General features: G+C 41.9%; 1 protein-coding gene across 1 annotated transcript in view; it reads left to right on the forward strand.

Moving 5' to 3' along the window:
* The window catches only part of zswim5 (zinc finger, SWIM-type containing 5), a 65008-nt gene that overhangs the window by 12932 nt on the left and 33007 nt on the right, over nucleotides 1–19069 (forward strand). The window lies entirely within an intron of this gene.

The raw sequence follows: 19069 nt of genomic DNA on the forward strand, positions 1-19069 counted from the left end.
ATTTCCCTTTGTGCGAGTAGTCAGTCCCACCTTATCTGACACTATAGCTTTGTGTACATACAGCTGCAAGTGCTCAACAAACCTTTGAGATTAAAATATGATGATAATACAATAAAAATTACATTGGATCAGCAGCATTTCTGTGCTTTCTGGAGAGTCCGACAGATAAACCAAATAATATCAAAGGGCTTACGCGACCACCGAAATTCTAGCTAAATATTGCAACCTGCTAACTCATACACAGGTTTTTAATACAGACAAATCAGACAAGCACCAAACAGCAGCTACCTGAGGCAGTGGAAGAAGCTATAAACACAGGCCTTAAAAAGTTATGGCGGGCATGTTGGCAAACACGTACTTACACTTTGCTTCAGCTGCTGAATGCACTAGCTTGTTCAAATCGAACAGTTTTTGTGTGAAATGAGGCAGTATTACTTACATTTTGGGTATGCTAATGTTTATTATTCCTCCAAATAAAGTGGTTTAGATGATCCCGTTGGCTTTTATACAACCTGTCTGGCCATTTAATGCTCACATTTCTTGCCCTGTCTGACTTTTTCGCACTGTGTAAGTGAAATTCAATCACATATATGGGGACATATTTCACATTTTGTGGTTAAGGTGCAGATTGGGGCTTTAACGAAAACATTATAGAAATATCAACCTCTTTATTACAATTGTGACAAAGTGTTCTGATACATGTATCTCTGCAGCCTTTCCCTCACAGTGACTCACCTATCTGTTCTGTAATAGGCTGTTGGGTCATGCTGCTCTGTTGATGGCCTCTTCCTTTATGAACAAGCCAGTCTACTGGTAGGAAGGATACATAATCGTATCAAACTGGAGTGTGGAAGATACCTTCTCAGGACTTGTTAATTGAACGCTGCGTTAATGTGAATCACCCCATTTTACCTTTGTACATTATTCTGCTGCATTTTCCACAGTTTTCCTCCTCCTTTCTCTGCCTGTCCGCCTGACTCCCTCTTCTCTTTATCTCCCTGCCTGCTAATAACAGCACTCTGTGTGGGTTGCTCTAGTGGAAGGCCTGCCATGCCCCATTAGGCTGCAGTCTCACCGACAAATGAATGGTAAGACTGACTGCAGAGAGAAGAGGAGGAGGAGGAGGAGGAGGACAGGAGGCGAGGATGAAAAAGGGCCGGCGCAGGGATGCAATGGGTGAGAAAAGAGATAAAGGCGGGGCAGCGGGAAGGAGACAGAAGAGAGGACGAAGAGGGTGTGAAGGAAAGACAAAATAAGGGAAAGAGGGGAGAGTGAGGGGAGCTGTGAAGCAAGCAAGGAAGGAGGGAGAGGAGGGAGGGAGGGAGAGGAGAGCTAAATGGCAAATGTAGAAGTACATAACCAACCTGTCACCTCTGGCTCTCCCTTCCCCCTTCACACACCCACACCCGATCTCTCTCTCTCTTTGCAGTCACAAAAAAAATCCAAAGGGGAGGGAGGGACCTCATTAGGCTCTCAGCAGTCCATCACATAGAGAGAGAGAGAGAGAGAGCGAGAGAGAGAGAGACTACTGAGCTCTATGGTGGGGGATGGGGATGCCCTGAGAAAAGAACGGAGCAGAGGGAGGAATGAAATTGAATTGATAGGAGCAGTCAAGTGCAGCAACACACACACACACACACACACACACACACACACACACACACACACTCACCCCACTCCTCTCTATGCAACATGATTAATGTGGTCAACAGCCGTGAGGATCAGTCTGGTCGAGACCTCTCACCCTTTAACGCACACACACACGCACACATACACACACACACACACACACACACACACACACACAGAGCACACAATTGTTGCCCTTGTCCTCTTTAAGTGCCACCCACCCTCCTCACCCCAACCAGCGTCGTCCTCCCTCCTCGCACCCAAACAAAGATGGAGGAGACAGGCACAGTGAATGTTTTTTCTTCTTCCGCAAGCACACCGCAGACATTTTGAAATACCATTGTAGGAAAAGCACAGGTATATTTAATAACATTGATGATGGCTCCATTCCACTCATTCCTGGTATTGTGCATGCTGGCTCACTGGAATCCCTTACTGGGACACGTAATCATACTGAGCCATCGTTAATGTCATCAATTTCACCTGTGCCTTTTCTACTATGGCAAAATGTCTGCTGTGAAAAAGGTATATTTGAAAAAAAATATTATTAACAAGATTTACCTTTTGTTGGCTCATGTTATCCACCCGCTGGTCAGAGTGCATTTCAAATACCAACATGTTGAATTTTAGTCAATAAAGGTCTTTAATAAAAAAATAAAAAAAGACTGGAATATTAAAATGTAAAATTGGTAGAAACTCCAAAGAAAGTAGGGCGACTGACCTAAAAATGCATTAATGTAACGTAAGAGAATTGTCTTCAAAGAACTTCCTGTAATTGACAATGCCCTCGCCAAAAATCAGTTCCTGGACTCTACTATAATCTGAGCAGACTGGCACACGCATTAGGAGACAGACAGAATCAAATCTGTGTACAGCTGTAAATAAATGTCTACAGATAACATCATGAACAAATGGATCCTGGATATAAACCCTCTTGCTAATGCAGCTGTTTGAAACCTTACCTTTGTAAGATGGCCTCAAGACGTTTGAACCCAAACCACTTAAACTGTCAGTACAGATGAGGCTAGTAAACTGTCCATCACTGGAAGCACATAATAGGTTACTAAATGTCCACTTTAAGGCTGTGAATTATTTCCTGTTCCTTTACTGTGTGTGTGTGTGTGTGTGTGTGTGTGTGTGTGTGTGTGTGTGCCTGTGTCTGCCTGTCCAGGGTGGGCATATATAAGTGAATACAGGGTTTAGTAGTTGTCATGCTGTAACAGGATTAAGTGGCTTCTCTCCTGCCTAAAGGCTCTGACACACCAACCCGACAGCCGACCGAGTTGGTCAAAAAAAGTGCCTCGGAACACACCAAATCGACGCCGACTTGAGCGTACGTTCTGCGCGTGCGCGAGACGTAATGCGTCTCCATAACAGCAGGCGGCGCTAATCTGTATTGTCGCCCCAAAAAAATGAAAACCGGCAGCTGATTGGACGAACGTGTCACATGGGTCTGGCTTCTCCCGGATATCAAAGCCAGACCATAATGGCGGCTCGTTCGGAATATGATCTCGTATTTTACGAAAATAGTTCACTGAAACGTGTTCCTGAAAACATTCTAAGCGAGAAATAGGCCGTGCAGTTGCTGAATCGGTCTTCATTTCAGATCAACAAAGGTCAGCTTGAATGATTTTCGTCAGATTTTGAGAGACTCTAGTCACGCTCATCCCGCTCGTCATTTCCGGGTTAGCGCTCCACCAATCAGATCGGTCATTGAGTCCGACTGCCCGCCTTCCGATTCAACATGTCAAATCGGCCCAAATGAAGGCCGACGGCCCCTTTGATTGACGACGGCACGGAACACACCGAACAGACTCGAGTCACTGACCTCGCCAGACTGTCCGACGGCCGATAATGGGGTTGGTGTGTCAGCGCTTTTACACCATCTGTGTGTGTGTGTGTGTGTGTGTGTGTGTGTATTTACTGGAAGAGAATGTGTATAGTTCATGGCGTCACATTTCTTTTCTTAATATTCCTTTTTATGATTTGCTTTTAGTTTTCCTTACTGTCTTGACCTTGACGGAGATGGCGTTGAATGCAGAAAAAGATCCAACATCTCGTCTAAAACTTCTCCTCCTCTTTGCCTTCCCCCTTTTTAACTCTCTGTTCTTCTTTCAAACACACTCAACACAGACACACACCACGCGTGATCTCTATATGCACTTCTATTTTTATTTTAAAGTCAAATTTTCACCTAGTTACATTTTGCCTAAAAAAAGGGAGCATTTGGCACGCTAAGCACTTTTTCTGCCATGGCAGCAGAAAGGAAGTCTGTGTGTGTGTGTATATATATATATATATATATATATATATATATATATATATATATATATATATATATATATATATATATATATATATACTTACTGTGTGTCTATGTGTGTGAAAATCAGTGTTCAAAGTGTTGTGAGTTATCAGTGGGATGAAACACCACTGCTGTAACAATGGGATTAAAGCTGTGCTTATGAAAGAAGCAATTAAATGGTATCTTATCTCATCTGCTTCTAACACCAAAAAGCACTTTCATATTTTCAAGTTTTTCCTCTTCCTCTTCTCTGGAGGCATCAGCAAGTTCCCAGCAGACACTGCTGATTGGTGGACTGCCAAAGTGTCCTTTCATCTGATTGGTTAGTTGGATTTGTTAAACATGGCTCTGCTACACAACTTTTGACTCCTTTTAATCCCTTTGCTGTGAGTATTAGGACATTTTCTTATAAGTAAATGTGTATTTGGCAGCACTTGCATTGCTGTAATATAAGACAGTTTTTGGTCATGGCTCATGGTGTTTGCTCCTGGAGTTGCCCAATAGGAACAACATCAAACATAAGGGGGGCCTGAACATGTAATGCATTGTAATGTATGTCAAACATAGTTTAAAAAAAGGGACTCCAATTTATCAAACAAAATTGATTGACAGGTGATGCTGGGAAATGTAGTGAACAAAAACCACAGACATACTGTAAGTACGTAACACCGAAGATTAAGACTCAAAGCCTAAACGATTAAAACTTGATTATGACTGGTTTTTCTCTTAATGTTACTTGTTTTGTTGCATGGTTTAAAAAAATAAATTAAAAAATAAAAAGTTTAAAAATAGTCTCAGCTGTTTGGTGCACCTGCAGTGTGGTCGTAGGGAGAAGAAAGACGCATGAGAGACAAGCAGAGAGACGTAGTCGTGTGTGTGTGTGTGTGGGGGGTTGGCTGTGTGATTGAAGAGGGTTTGTCAGGATAATTCTCTTTGATTGGGGTCTCTGTCTCCTCTCTCTGTCGTGGTGAGCGTCAGGGCTTCTACGTACCCTTGACTTGGCCTCGGTGTCCTCTGTATCATCTCTCCTTGACTCCTTTCCTGCTTCTGTCCATCAGGGCTAAACATAAAAGAGCCAGCAGGACGTTAGCCTTCTCAGGATGATGGTGTCTTTGACTGAGCGAGAAAGGTTGCATCATCCCACATTTTTGCTTCTTATGATTTGAGTTAAAGATTATAATTAGATCTAGGAATAAGTTCATGTAAGGTAGTAAATCATTTATAATCGGGGAAACTGCTCATAGATGTATTAAAAGACGTTTTTGGAGAGAATTTTCCATCCGACTGAATGTGATGACTGATCTAACTCGAGGCTCAGAGGCTGGCTGCATCAAGCAGCTGATTGCAGTCTGTTTTCAGCGTGAGCCCTTTTTGCACTTGGAGCGTCTCCCAGGGCCGTGCAGATTGTGTTTCATTGACCTGACCTGGCTGCTCTACAGCTGATGGGCTTTTGGTGAAAGAAGATATTAAATCCAATTTGAGTCCAACTGTTTTGCCTTTTTAAATCTTTTGAGAAAAGGAGGCTGTTTTGACTACGGCAGTATTTGAGTACTGTTTTTGTTGCGTACAAATGTGGCAAGTTTTATCTGAATATTTATTCATACCTCACTCGGTGTCTCACATCACATCATTATTCATTGGTCATCATGAACTGTTTTTTGAATGCCAATCAGAACAGCTAACTATAATTTGAAATGAGAAATTTAGATGTTTTTAATAATTTTGAATAAAAGTATATGGTTGGTTTAATCGTTCATAAACAGGATCCCATTACCATGCGCAGTGGCTGTTCTGGGTGCAGTGAGCAGGCGTTCCCATGGGTTGTTTCTTTTTTGGGGCCATGAGACAGAAAACAGCAGAGGCCCCACAGTAACAGATGCCTGTTCACATTCATGACTATTAGCTGCTTCCCCTGTGGCTGCCATGCCATCCAGATATCACACAACATGCTCTCACACACTACTATATGGATTTGATACAGACTCAATACTGTTCCCATACACACCGAACTTACGGTATTTATCTACACACACACACACACACACACACACACACACACTGCATATACTGTTTGACCCTGGCCTACATCCCTAGGGGGGTTCCCATGCTATTTAACCACTGCTTTTGTTGCAGGGGTCTATAGCTGAGCCTGGCACACCTTTTAACTTACAAAGCCCATTTCAGTTGGAAGCCAGTGGTTACTGAAGCCTGGGGTCAGTGTGTGTGTGTGTGTGTGTGTGTGTGTGTGTGTTTGTGTGTCTCATGGTGGGAAAACCAAAAGACTATGATTCTCCTCAATTGTCCAGTTCCTGCTCTTTCTTTCTTTATCTCCTCCCTCTCGCCACCTTCTAAACTAATTCCAGTTAAAGTGTCCTTTAGCTTCGCCTATTGCAGTGTGCAGCTTGTCTCCCTTAAAGCTGAGGTTTTACTGTTGCCTGAATTTATGTGATTCAACAAATAGAAATAAATGCAACCCACTGTGGTGTTTTGAAATGGGGTTGCTATGCGTGCCACTTAGGAGAACCTTTGGTAGTCTGACTCGGTGTATTGAATCTCCGAGGCGATACCGGGCATTAGTTTTAGTGTGTTGCCAGGTGACTGATTCAGCCGGCTCAATAGACGGCAGCACAACGGTGGCTGGCTGGTGAGGAGAAGGCTCAAGAATGCTTTTGATATTAAATACCACAAAGCCAGGAAAGAGTCAGTTTTTCCAAAAGCCAAGAAAGGCCACGCAGAGCTTGCCAGGACCAACTCTAAATGCAGCTGACAGTGAAAACCTGTTACTTTATTATTATGGGAAGCTACATTTCCAATAGCAACAAGATACAGAGATGAATCCTGTAAATTATGTAAAAAGGGTAATTCATCTTGTATCTGATTGCTTGTTTATTTGACTGTTCCAACTTTTTGTAGACTCTTTTGTAAAAAAAACAAAGTGCTACACAAAAGAAAGTATACATTCAGTACATTAACATTTACTTTAATAACTTGACTGTAATCAGATTAAGGCAACACTGTGACAGCGGGACTTGTTATGTAAAGGCCTTTGTTGGATTAATTTCTCAATGTCACAATCTGCATTAACATAACCCGATTAGCACACCTCAATTTTTGCTTACTAATTACCAATCGCTAACTTTGTTTTTTTAGGGGCGTGATGAAATCAGTCGATCAATCGGTAAAAGTAAAAATTAAACAAGAATTTTGATCACTGATGGAAGCACTTAGCACTTATCAATATTATTAACGATGGATCTAAAGTCTACATGTAATGTGAACGATGTTGCTTGTAATGATGAAATCCACAGAAAACCATCAACCATTCATTCAGCTCTTCTCAGCTCTACGGAGATTTTAGCTTCCTGCAGCTTATTGTTTGGTTTATGGCCAACAACTTTACTGTTTGGTTTTCTTTCCCCATTATCACCAACCTTGTTTTACAGCAGCAGGCAGTTGATTTCAGCAAAGGTTGAGATAAATCATCACAGTACACTTCCTGTTCAGCACCAAATAGCAGATGGACACAATAAGCAACTAGCTGGTGAACTTAGTGGAGCAGTTAGCAGCTAAAGAGCCAGATGTTTTACTTGGACGTTTGCCTTCGTTGTCTGTGTTTTGGTAGTACATCAGGGACTTAAGCCCAATGAGTTTGTGTTTATGTCCACAAGTAGCATCATAGCTAGCAGAAATTGTGGAAAAATGCACAATGTTTGAGGCAACCTGTGAAATGGACTTAATGTGGCTCATATATATATATATATATATATATATATATATATATATATATATATATATATATATATATATATATATATATATATATATATATATATATTCATATTCATATTATTGAACAGTCAAGTTTTTAGATGCAAAATCAACAAATCTGGTTTCTGTAAAGACTATAAAAACTTAAATCAAACTTAATGTTGATCAGAGTATTTAGGTGTAGTTTGCATGCAAACATGGCAAAAGTGTATATGTAAAAGTCGTCCAGAATGATAAATGCCATGCAGTACATATTCATATTTTCTTTCCTCATTTTGGCCTCTTTTTGTCTTTGTATCTCCCTCTCTGCTCGCTGCAGTATTGTGTCATGGCTGTCTGCTAACTTCAGGGGGAGTTCGTCTGTCTCTGCTCCCTCAGGTCCTCACACTGAAAGGACCTCTTTTTTTAGTCATAAATACTGTAGTGTGTGTGTGTGTGTGTGTGTGTGTGTGTGTGTGTGTGTGTGTGTGTAAGGACAGGCTGCTGTGACATTTCTATTGAGTTCAAAGCAGAGCGAGAGGGAGTGTTTATGACACTAGAAAGCAACTGTAAGATCTCGGTGTCTGAATCTGTCACCCTTTCACACACACACACACACACACACACACACACACACACACACACACACACACACACACACACACACTCTGTGAACCTGCCTCACCCCCGAGCTTGAAAACTTAGATCCTCCCTTTGTGGTCCATCTTGCTGTTCCATCATTGAATGGTATTTCATTCCTAAATAATGATCACTGCATTGAATTCCTATTATAGAAACACAGTCAATGAGCCTTTTTCTATAAGAAATACAACAGAAGATATTTGAGCTGCATATTAACACACACACACACACACACACACACACACACACACACACACACACACACACACACTCTCAAACAACACTGAGTGTATTCTCAGCACTGATCAGACGTTTGTTCCCTGTGGGTTTAAAGCGAGACCAGGCTATTTTTGTGTCAAAGGAAAGGTGTTTTCAGGAGTTTTGTATGAACACACACTGAAGTCAGACACGTGTGTATGTGTGTGTGGGTTTACTAGTCTCCATCCATCAGCGTGTATGTGCGCTGTTGTATCCAGTATCCTTTTGCATTACAATATTGGTAATTGGATGTAAATCTGCACATGTCTGTCTTTTCTATATCTGCTTTGAATTAAAACCTTACCCAGTCCTCCCTCTCCCAACTTAAATGGACAAAGCACACAAATAAGGCCTTGAGGTGCCAACAAAAGGCCCACGGCATTAGTGTGTTGAAACAAAGTACTGGTGAGAAAATGAAATATGCACCAGGAATACCAGTTCGAAGGCTTATCAGACACAAAGACGCCACTCAGCGGTTTGATAAAATGCTTGGAGTTAGGTTTTTTCCACAATAGAAAGCATGGCGAAAGTAGTTGTACAGTTAGCTACAAGGTATTGTACCTGGTACATGTGCTTGCATGTATTTTATTGGCAAGCTACATAGTTTGTTGCACTGTAGTATGACAAAAGTTGAGTCAACTAAGATTGCAGCAGTACTATCTCATTGAACGTTGAGGAGTCTGCGTTTTTTGACAGTGCTAATGTTGACCTAAGACACATTGCTATATTAGCTTGATCTGATCAAATTCTTTTGGAATGAGGGAAGTGGTCACTCCATAGAACCAGTAGGTTTATTTTCAAACAAAATCAAGATGATAAAAGTATTAAACTAAAACAGTATTTTGACCTGCACAAAATCCATATTAAATATGTTTTGCTCTGCAAGACTAGTTCTCTGTGGACTTTTGCCTTTCTACATTCTCTCCCTAATTTCCAGAGGGAGTCTGAAAGGATTAAACGTTAATGGGCCCTGTGGGGAAAGTGCGTGTGATCACAGATTTACCCTATGCATCACCATACATTACATTACAGCATTTAGTTGAGGCTCTTATCCAGGGAGATCCATAACAGTGTTTCTAGTTTGTCACTGTCTTTTTTTCAGTTTAAAAAAAGCACAGCGTTCACATGGTATCCTTTTAAGATGAGGAGAGAAAACTACATATGTACGTATGGAGAATCCTCCCAGTGTTTTCTACTTATTTAAGCAAGAGCAGGCAGAGCCTGTGAGCTCACTGGCCTCCATGTAAGGCTGTCGCCGAGCACTCTGCACTGTCTTCCCAAGCTCTATTCATTAATTCATTTCTTATTGGGACGGAGATAACAGGATTAGTGCTCCAAGCATCCAGGAGTCAGCAGGGAGGGGGGACCCTTTAACCCTCTTCCCTCCTGCAGACAATGGCTGTATGGGTGCCTGTGTGTGTGATTGTGTGACTTTGTGATTGTGTGGGTGTGTTTGTGTCCTTGCCAGATGGGACCAGTGCTTCTTCCAACTAAGAAAGTCAGCAACACTCACATGCATATAAACACACACACACACACACACACACACACACACACACACACACACACACACACACACACCACATTCTCCAGCTCTCATCCTCCTCCTTCTGGTTTGTGTCCAATCATCCACTGCTCTTTAGGGCCCCGTTGCCAAAGCCAAATATCAAGTAAGTATAATGGCGGTGAGCTACCATGCTAGGCATTGGTGTAACCATTGTGAGCAATTTGGGGTTAGGTGTCTTGTCCAAGGACACATTGAAACGACAACCCTGCGATTAGTGAATGGCCCGCTCTACCTGCTGAGCCACATCTCCGTCCTCTTCCTATTATCTGCTGTAAAGCTGGTTTCATGCAAAATACGGCACAGTGGTACATAATGAAGTGAGTGTAGAGGATGGTGGATAGTTCATCGCACTACAGCACTACGCTGTCTCCCTTTTTGATCTTCGTTTTGCTCTCCCTTATTCCTCTTCTACAGCAGCGCCTCCTCCCTTTCGTACTCGTCCTAAGTTCCCTCCCACCCTCCCTCTGTTGAGACAGAGTCTATTGCCTCCTCTCACTGTTACTGTGGAGAAACCGGCAGCATGCGTCCCAGGAATGCAAGCATACACACATTCCTACGCACCCACCCACCCACACACGCATACATACACACACACACACACACACACACACACACACACACACACACACACACACACAAACAACCACCCGGTGCCCTGCCAGCTTTGCGGGTCATTGTATTTGGCACGTGGCCACTATCTCCCCTACGTTGCACACACACACACACACACACACACACACAAAACACACTCGCCCCTTGCCTGACTCCTGGCTTGGCAGACAGCTCCTGCTGAGTAAGGAGGCCCTTGCACTCTTTCTTTCTTTCTCACTTGCTCTCTCTTTTTGTAGCTCCAGTTTCTTTTCAGACCAGCCTCTCTCTCTCTCTCTCGCTCTCCGTCTGTGTTCCTTTTATGTCCTCACAGTAGTCTCATTTCATCTCTTCCCACAGTTTAACACGTCCTCAACCTGCAGGGAAAAAGTAAACCCAAGGCACTCCCATTTTCCTGACGCCAGCCCCACGTCCTAATCAAATCCTTCAAAAGGTTTTACTGTCAGCCGTATTGCAGCATCGCTAAGCCGCACCGCATGCTTTTGAATATACACGTTGTAACTGGATGTGAAGATTTAACTTTGGCCATTAGTCATGCCTTTATTCTCCTGTTGGCAGTAATGTCTCAACAGTGAAGAATTAGAGGTGGGGCATCTGGGATTCAGGCAGCTACATTTAGCCTTAAGATATAGACAATGTTTCACAATGGCGGGTAGTGTATGAAAAGGCTTGCCCAATCCCCTTCACAGTGACTCATGGTAATTACAGATGTAGGTTGCTGCAAAAATGAGTATAGCTTTAGATAAACCTGGGTGAAACCTGAATATACAGAGACTGCTTAAGCACAGATTTAGCAACACCTTGGTTACTGTGTAAGTGTCACTACTTTGACCATTGCTCCAGCTCACACAAGCATGCCGGCTATTGATTAAAGGATATGTACATTGAATGACGCCTGAGTCATTGGGACAAGTGTTAAGCTGTTTGCTTACTGAAACCATACAATGACTACTGCTCTGCAAGCCATATAGATAATAACAGTATTTAGGGCCGAGTGAAAAACGGGGCAGGCATTGTCTTCTTTACTCCCACATTGTCTTGTATGAGAGGTTTGCACCTGGTATGAGGAATATGGTCAAACTCCCTCCGGCTCGTTTTTTAACAATGGAATGAAGGAGAAGAAAGTTTTTCATATTTTGGAGGTTCATTAACACTTTGATTACCTTGCTGTGTGGTTTGCCTTTATGTGCATAGTTCTTCATGCTTTTGGGTGTATTTCTGTTCAGCAAAGCCAACTTCCAGCATCTTTTAAATGTAGATGTAGTTCTACATTGCCTAAATAAAGGTGCTTTGGACATAGACATTAGCTGGAACCAATCCTCTTCCTTCCCTTATCAACCCAGGATGGAATCTAGACATCTAGACATCTAGACATGCAGGCAAACCCAGTTGCAAAATGCCTAACACCCAATTGTGGTTTTGGTCTTATTCCTAACATCTCTTATCATTTCCTTTTTCAGTTGCCAGTGCCTCAATGATCCCTGCCTGCTTTTTTTGGTTCTGTGCACAAAGCCACACACATCTGCAATTACAGCTGGTATTGCTGAGACCTTACAGTCTGCAGTCGCACTGATTGTCCTTGTCTTCTTGTCTTCTGATCTGTGTGGCCAATAGTTTGAATCAGCTGTTGATCACACAGAACAATGTGCTTTTGTTCAGGAACAATGTCCTTGATAATGCTTTATCGGCTTCTCAATGGGTGGCAGTTTGGAGTTCCGCTGCAGGAAATATGTATGTCGAGATGTACAGTATGCTGGTTAAGTCGTGGCAGCCGTGTCTCGTTGATCCGCCTCTTGGAATGCCATGCTGTATGAATTCAGTTCATAGTGTCAAATCATAACAGAAGTTTTCTTTGGACACTTTACAGATAGAGTAGGTCTAAACCACACACAGGAAGTGATGACAGCAAGTGAAATTGACATGCGTCCGTATAGTTAACACTACCTGGGATACTCCTCTCATTTGTATGCATGTTTGGATGTTTGTTTTATTGAGTGGTGTTTATCCTTAATGAAGCTAGAACTTGTCAGGACTCAAAAGTTCAATTCATTGTTCTGAACACACACACTTACTACCTGGTACTACACTTTAGCTTTAAGCCTGTCCCAAATATTTGTCCAGCTCCCTCCGAAGCCGCCAGCTGAGGTCTCGTTCAGGTTCCTCTGTTTCTTTTCCCACTCTTGTTTACAAGATGAAAAGAGGTTCCTGTTGTGTTTCTGTGGTGTAGCCCGCAACTGCCTCTTTTCACTGGGATATGATGAAAACAACTTGTTTTAAGTGTTGAGCCTCTCTGTAGCTTTTCGCATTTCTTTATACCTGAGAAGAGACGGCGAAATTGTGTGTGGGTTAGGGTTAGTAACTGTGTGTGTCTTCACGTCTGCGTGTGTATGTGTGTGTGTGTTTTCATTGTCATGCCAAGGACAAGCAGGCTTGTCCCGTGCCAAGTGGTGCCAAGCCAGCTGGCTGTCGCTCATGCTTTTGTGCTATTCTCTGTATTCAGCCCACGACACACATTGTTGTGAAGAGCCTTTTACTCCCTCTCAGTCCGTCATGCTTGTGTGTGTGTGTGTGTGTGTGTGTGTGTGTGTGTTTGTGGCAGTGACCTTGATGTGGGGAGAAAACTAGAAACACGAGTGGGCCAATAGAGAGCAATAGAGAAAATTAGAAATTAAATGCTGTTGCATGTAATTACCTACTTAATATTCACTGGTGTTTGACTTTGGGCGTACTGCAACTGTGTTTTTAATCTGTTGTTACACCAAAGAGGTGAGGGGACACTGCTTGGCTTTATGGTCAGATCCTTTTCATGACTACTGTTGCTTGGCATCCCATATGTGACTCTCCCCCTGTGTGCTGTGTAGGGATACAGAAAGGAGGACATATTCACAGAATGATCAGTTAGCAGATTAATAGTGCACTCTTTATTTTCTAAATAAGTTGATGCTACTTACAGTATGCTTCAAATAAATTGCAGAACAGTGTTCGAAACAATATTCCAATGTCAGAATTGAGGGGGCTGCATCCAACAATTTTTGTTGTTTTCTGAAACTCACCATTCCACAAGCAATTTTCGTGGACAGGTGCGTGGCAGAGAGAGAGTATGCAGGATTTGAACTTCTCTCTGAAACGCCCTTGTATTGATCTTTCACACAACTACTTTAACTTTTTGTTAGTACAACTGAGTGCAACACCATAAATGCCTTCAAGGAGAGACTGTCCAACTGATGTTGACGATATCCCCAATTGTACAATTTATTGCTTCTTGCCCCTCTCTATGACAGCAGTCTTTTTGCCCTGCCTTAAAGTTAGGTATGGTAGTATGGAAAATGTTTCTAAATTGTTCGAAGCACACTGAACCCTTAATGCCCGTTCACACCAAAACATGACACAGCGCAGGTCTTCCTTCGCGAAGTATGTGGTTGTAGAACCTTGGTGACGTAAGGGCTACTCGCAGGGCTAGTTAGTGAACTGCTGATGCTGGCGAGTTAACACCTTACTAACTGAGCTTCTTTCTATTTTGTTTGTACTGGACCATTTGCTTCCCAATGACATTTTGTCCTCAGCGCTATATATCATTTCATTAAAAAAATAGAAAAAGCTCTCTGTGTTAGCTAGCTTGCTAATACCCATTTTCCACTGAAATTAGCAAGTATATGTAGTTTTTTTTTTTTGTTTTTTTTAAATGCAACTCTTTTCCCATTGCCATTAGACAAGTGTGTCTTTCTGGGGTTTCTGGGCGTGTCACATTAGCATGAACGCACCGGAAAACAGGGTTAGTGAACACTAGAAAGCAGCATGGAGGCCAGTGACATTTTTTTTTTGATGGTTACTTTTTTTGACATCTGTTACTTATTCAGTCTCTCTTTCAAAATGTTCAAACAGCGCTGACTAATTTAAAACAATGTTCGAGCGCTACTTGGGCTGAGACAGACTGAAGTTGTGGCCAAGATGACAAAGAGTCGCAGAACTTACTGACGTGTATCATTCTACACAGGAAAAGGGGCAAAAATTAGGATGTCCACCCGGGTTGCTGCAAAATTGGAGCTGGAGCCAATAAATACTAGTGACTACCGCTTTATCATTTGTCCCGGGAATGGATGCCTGTTGTAACCTTTCCCACTAAAGACAAAAGCCAGATGTTAGTGAGTGTTAGTGGGTTTTTTTGTTCAGTGGGAAATGGGCTTACCTGAGAGCAAGCTCAGCCGCTAACAGGACAAGTTCATACGTTGTACTCAAAAGAGATATTTGTACCATTGGCTCCTGTCTCATAACTATTTCAAATCATTTCCTCTATTATAACAGAGGATGTTATATAATAGTGGAAGGTTACGCACATTTAATAAGCAACCATTCTTCCATTTCTCTGGCTCTGTTTCATTAAAGGTTGTCACTGTCACAATGGCTTGCTATTGTTTAACAGCGCAAATTTGCACTACAAAGTTTAGCCATGTTAAACTTGATGCGAAAAATGTTTGGATTTATTATTTCCCCACAAGTAAATCCACTGATTGTGGCGACTCCATTGGAATTGATTGACTTTGCCTAAAAATGTGCCATTTGAATGCTGGTATGTCGAGACCCTTTTTGAAGTCAGGAGTGAGTATTATGCAGATAAGTTGTGTATCAATTTTTGTTGCACATAACAAGGGGTATTTATTGAAAAGAAAATGGTTCTATGTTAATGTGATAGACAGGCAGATCTTAACTGTCATGTCATATTTTGAAATCCTTTCCATTCAACTGTATTTAAATGCTTTGGTAGCACTGTTTGTGCCAATAACACAGACCGACTTGACTGACTTGAAGTGCAGTGGCAGAAAGAGAATGTCTCAAAAGGAGTTGATTGGCTGGTTCTCCTCCTGTGGTGACCCATGAGAGGATATGTTTAAAGTGTCTCTTCATGAATATTCATAAACAAAGTCCAACCCCTCAGCCCCCCTTCACCCTCACACCTCCTGCTGCCTCATGTGTCCAAAGCTGTTTTTAAATCTACATAATTTGGGTTGAAGTGCCTTTCACATGGCCTTCCCTGTTCTGACACTTTCTGGAAACAAGGGAGAGACACACTTATTAATCAGGCTCATTGTGTGTAGGGCAGTGTGTGTGATGGAGACAGACAAACCGAGATAGATGGCTGCAGAGGAAAACCCAATGTATAAAAGAGACAGGAGATGGATTAAAGAGAGACTTGGTGAGGAAGAGAAGGAAAGTACCAGAGGGAGTATGTGAGTGAGAGAGAACCAAACAAAATTGGATGAGGGAGAGTCATGCTGCATTCATTGTGGCTTATAAAAGCAAAACCAGTTTGCATAGTGAGATGTTGGTCAACCGCAAAACTAAACTGCCACAGTGGTTTTGAAAAACAAGATGTTCAACTACTTCATTTACATCCAATAAAAGCATTCTCAATCATGCCTAACTGTTGCCAGAGGGACAGTTTAAGTGCTTTACCTGCACTGGAATAGGCGACAACGATAGCAGGATATATAGTGCCATAGAATGTATCTTCTATCACATGCCCTTTTTGCCATTCAACCTTGCCAGAGTGCGATCAGAGTTGCCTGAGCCAGTTACAAACCACTAACATTGCCATTGCCAAGTACTCAACACTGGCATAATGTGAATGTACCATCTGGCATTAAATGAGTCTCCACTATGCACTATGTCTGCTTCTTTTGCAGCCCAATCAATAGAAACATGTTAATGCCAGAAACAAAAAGATCTCGATGATGGTCATCCAACAGCTCCACTGGAAGCCTCCAGAGGATCTGAATTTACCCCCATCAGACTCCATTCACCAACAGTAACAAATTAAATGAGGTGCATGAAAGTCAGATAGAAATCATGTCCAAATCAAACTCTGTTATCATGGCGCATTTGAATGTGGAGACCCAGGGGCGAAACACGATAATCGCTCAAACAGGGATAGCAGTGCACACTTTTAAAAAATCTTTCCTTAAAGGCATTTATAGAGTCACACTTGTTTACACATACTTGTACTAAAAGTGGCTGAAGTACTTGTATAAATAATGAAAAAAGAGACCTTGAGAGAGAAGTTCAAATCTTACATATTTTCTCACCTTCACACACCAGGCTTATCCCTGCGTGTTGGCATGATTGTCGAATTATGGGTTCCGAAAAGTTCCAAAAAATGGTGGACGCAGCCCACCCCCAGTCCTCATGTCGAAAAAGTGTGAGGGGATGGGGTTTTAGATGCTGTTAGACGATCCAACAATCAATGACCACTTAAACAATGAAGGACCCAGAATAGAGCCCTGAGGGACCCCACATTACAGGTTATCAAAGGAAAAGTCACCAAGGTTGAAAACTTAAAAGGATGGCAGAGAGGCACATAGTCTTTTATGTTCATGTTTTTAAAGTCTTTTAGGAGATGTCTCGCACCAACTACGTCAATGAGACTACTTTTTTTAAAGTACTTAAATTCAAGTTTTGTTATCATTCATGTTTACTCTCAGGAAATTTACTGTACAGCTTTACTGTCCTGTTGTTGTGGTGAACATTCAATGGTAGATCAAATTTGTAGGGCACAATTTAGTTTCATGACACATTAAAATATTGATTTGTGCAACTTTAATTATCTTCTGTAAAAACGTTTTTAGAGACCACAAGTCATATAATCATTAGATCTTTGGCTTTGGAGGTTAAACCTGATCCTGAATCACAAATAAAAGGCTATTTTAAAAGCCACACACTTAATCTAGGGAGAGACTTCCCGTTCTGAGTAACTGGCTTTATTACTCACATTTTTAACTAAATGTAATGATCATTGACAAGCAGCTCAAGACTCCCAAAAAGAAACAAACCTCCTTGAGCAGTAATGGATAAAGAAAATGGTCTTTTGAATGGCAAGTTCAGTTTCAAAGCTCTTTCAGATTGCTCTCTCAACAAGACCAAAGTTATTTATATACTGTCAATATGAATTTCCACCAGAGTACGTTGAGTCTGAAATACCACTTGAGCATTAAAAACTTAAAAAATATCCCTTTTTAAAGTACATTTAGTACAGATAAAAAATGTGTGATTAATTTGCGATTAATCACGAAGAGTTCACTGTGGACAATCATGCGATTAATCATGGTTAAATATATTAATTGAGTGAAAGCCCTTTTTTTTTTACACACACATCCAACTGTAGCCCTAGGGTTGTAGTTACTAGCCCTTTATTGTCCACACAGATGGGATTGTGAGGCTTGCATCACTGTTTGTTTAATCTCAAGCCGTCCCTGCACTGTGTGAATCCAGGCTATTGTGATGGGATGTGATGTGTGTGTGAGTTTGTGTGTGGTGCCGTACTGAGCCAGGGCAACGAGTGCAGCCCAATCCCTCCTATCTGTCCTATATTACCAACTCGGTGATAAATGACTGAGATCCTCATAATGAAGAAAGCAGAGGACAGTAAGGAAAATACAACCAGAAAAAAATGGTTTATTTTAAAGTGCATTAAAGATGAGCGGAGAGGGAGAACGAGGAAAAAGAGCAATTGAATGACTGAATAGAGTAAGAGAATGGTCTGCTTGGCATTGTGCGTCCCCTAGTGCATGTCGTAAAGGTCCATCTCCCTCTCTCTCACCCCAGCCGTGTGTGTGAGACTGAATGAATGTCTAGCGATTGGAAACCTTTTCTTTTGTAAACTCAAGTCTCTGCCAGAGAGCATTGTGGTGCATTGTTTACCAGCCTCTCGTCCTTTGTTCTGCCTCTGTGTGTGTGTGTGCATGTGCACGCATCATGTGTGTCCTTGTGTGACAGTTGACATTATCAGATGATTGCTCCCACGACTCGTCACTGTGTGTGTGCATGCATACGCATGCCCATGTGTGGTTTTGTACATGACAGCTGACATTATTGGATTGCTACTATTGTGTGTGTGTGTCCATGTGCGGCTGCTTGTGTGTGTGTGTGTGTGTTTGTGTGTGTGACAGTTGACATTATTGGATGATTGTGTGTGTGCCCGCACTTGATTATTTTCCATTCAAACGTGGGCTGTGGTTTGACAATAAGATGCTCTAATGTGTTTAAATCAGAATTGCAGTGTTGTCTGTGAGAGTTGCCCAAAACCTAACCTTGTGTGTCACTTTTTCATACAACATTTTGTTGATTGAGCTAAAACTTTTGTCGACGTTTTGTCATACTGCAGATCAATGCGTTTTAGCTTTGCAGTTGACATTTTTGTTGATGTGGTTAATGTGGTTGTTTCGCCCCATTTCAAAACGAAGGTGGCTGTCCTGAAAACAGTGTATTTCTACTCAACTAATCACCAGAGTCAATCTGTGAATCAACCAGGGTTGGGGATG

Source organism: Sander vitreus, chromosome 12, assembly GCF_031162955.1.
Source record: "Sander vitreus isolate 19-12246 chromosome 12, sanVit1, whole genome shotgun sequence".
Lineage (NCBI taxonomy): Eukaryota > Metazoa > Chordata > Actinopteri > Perciformes > Percidae > Sander > Sander vitreus.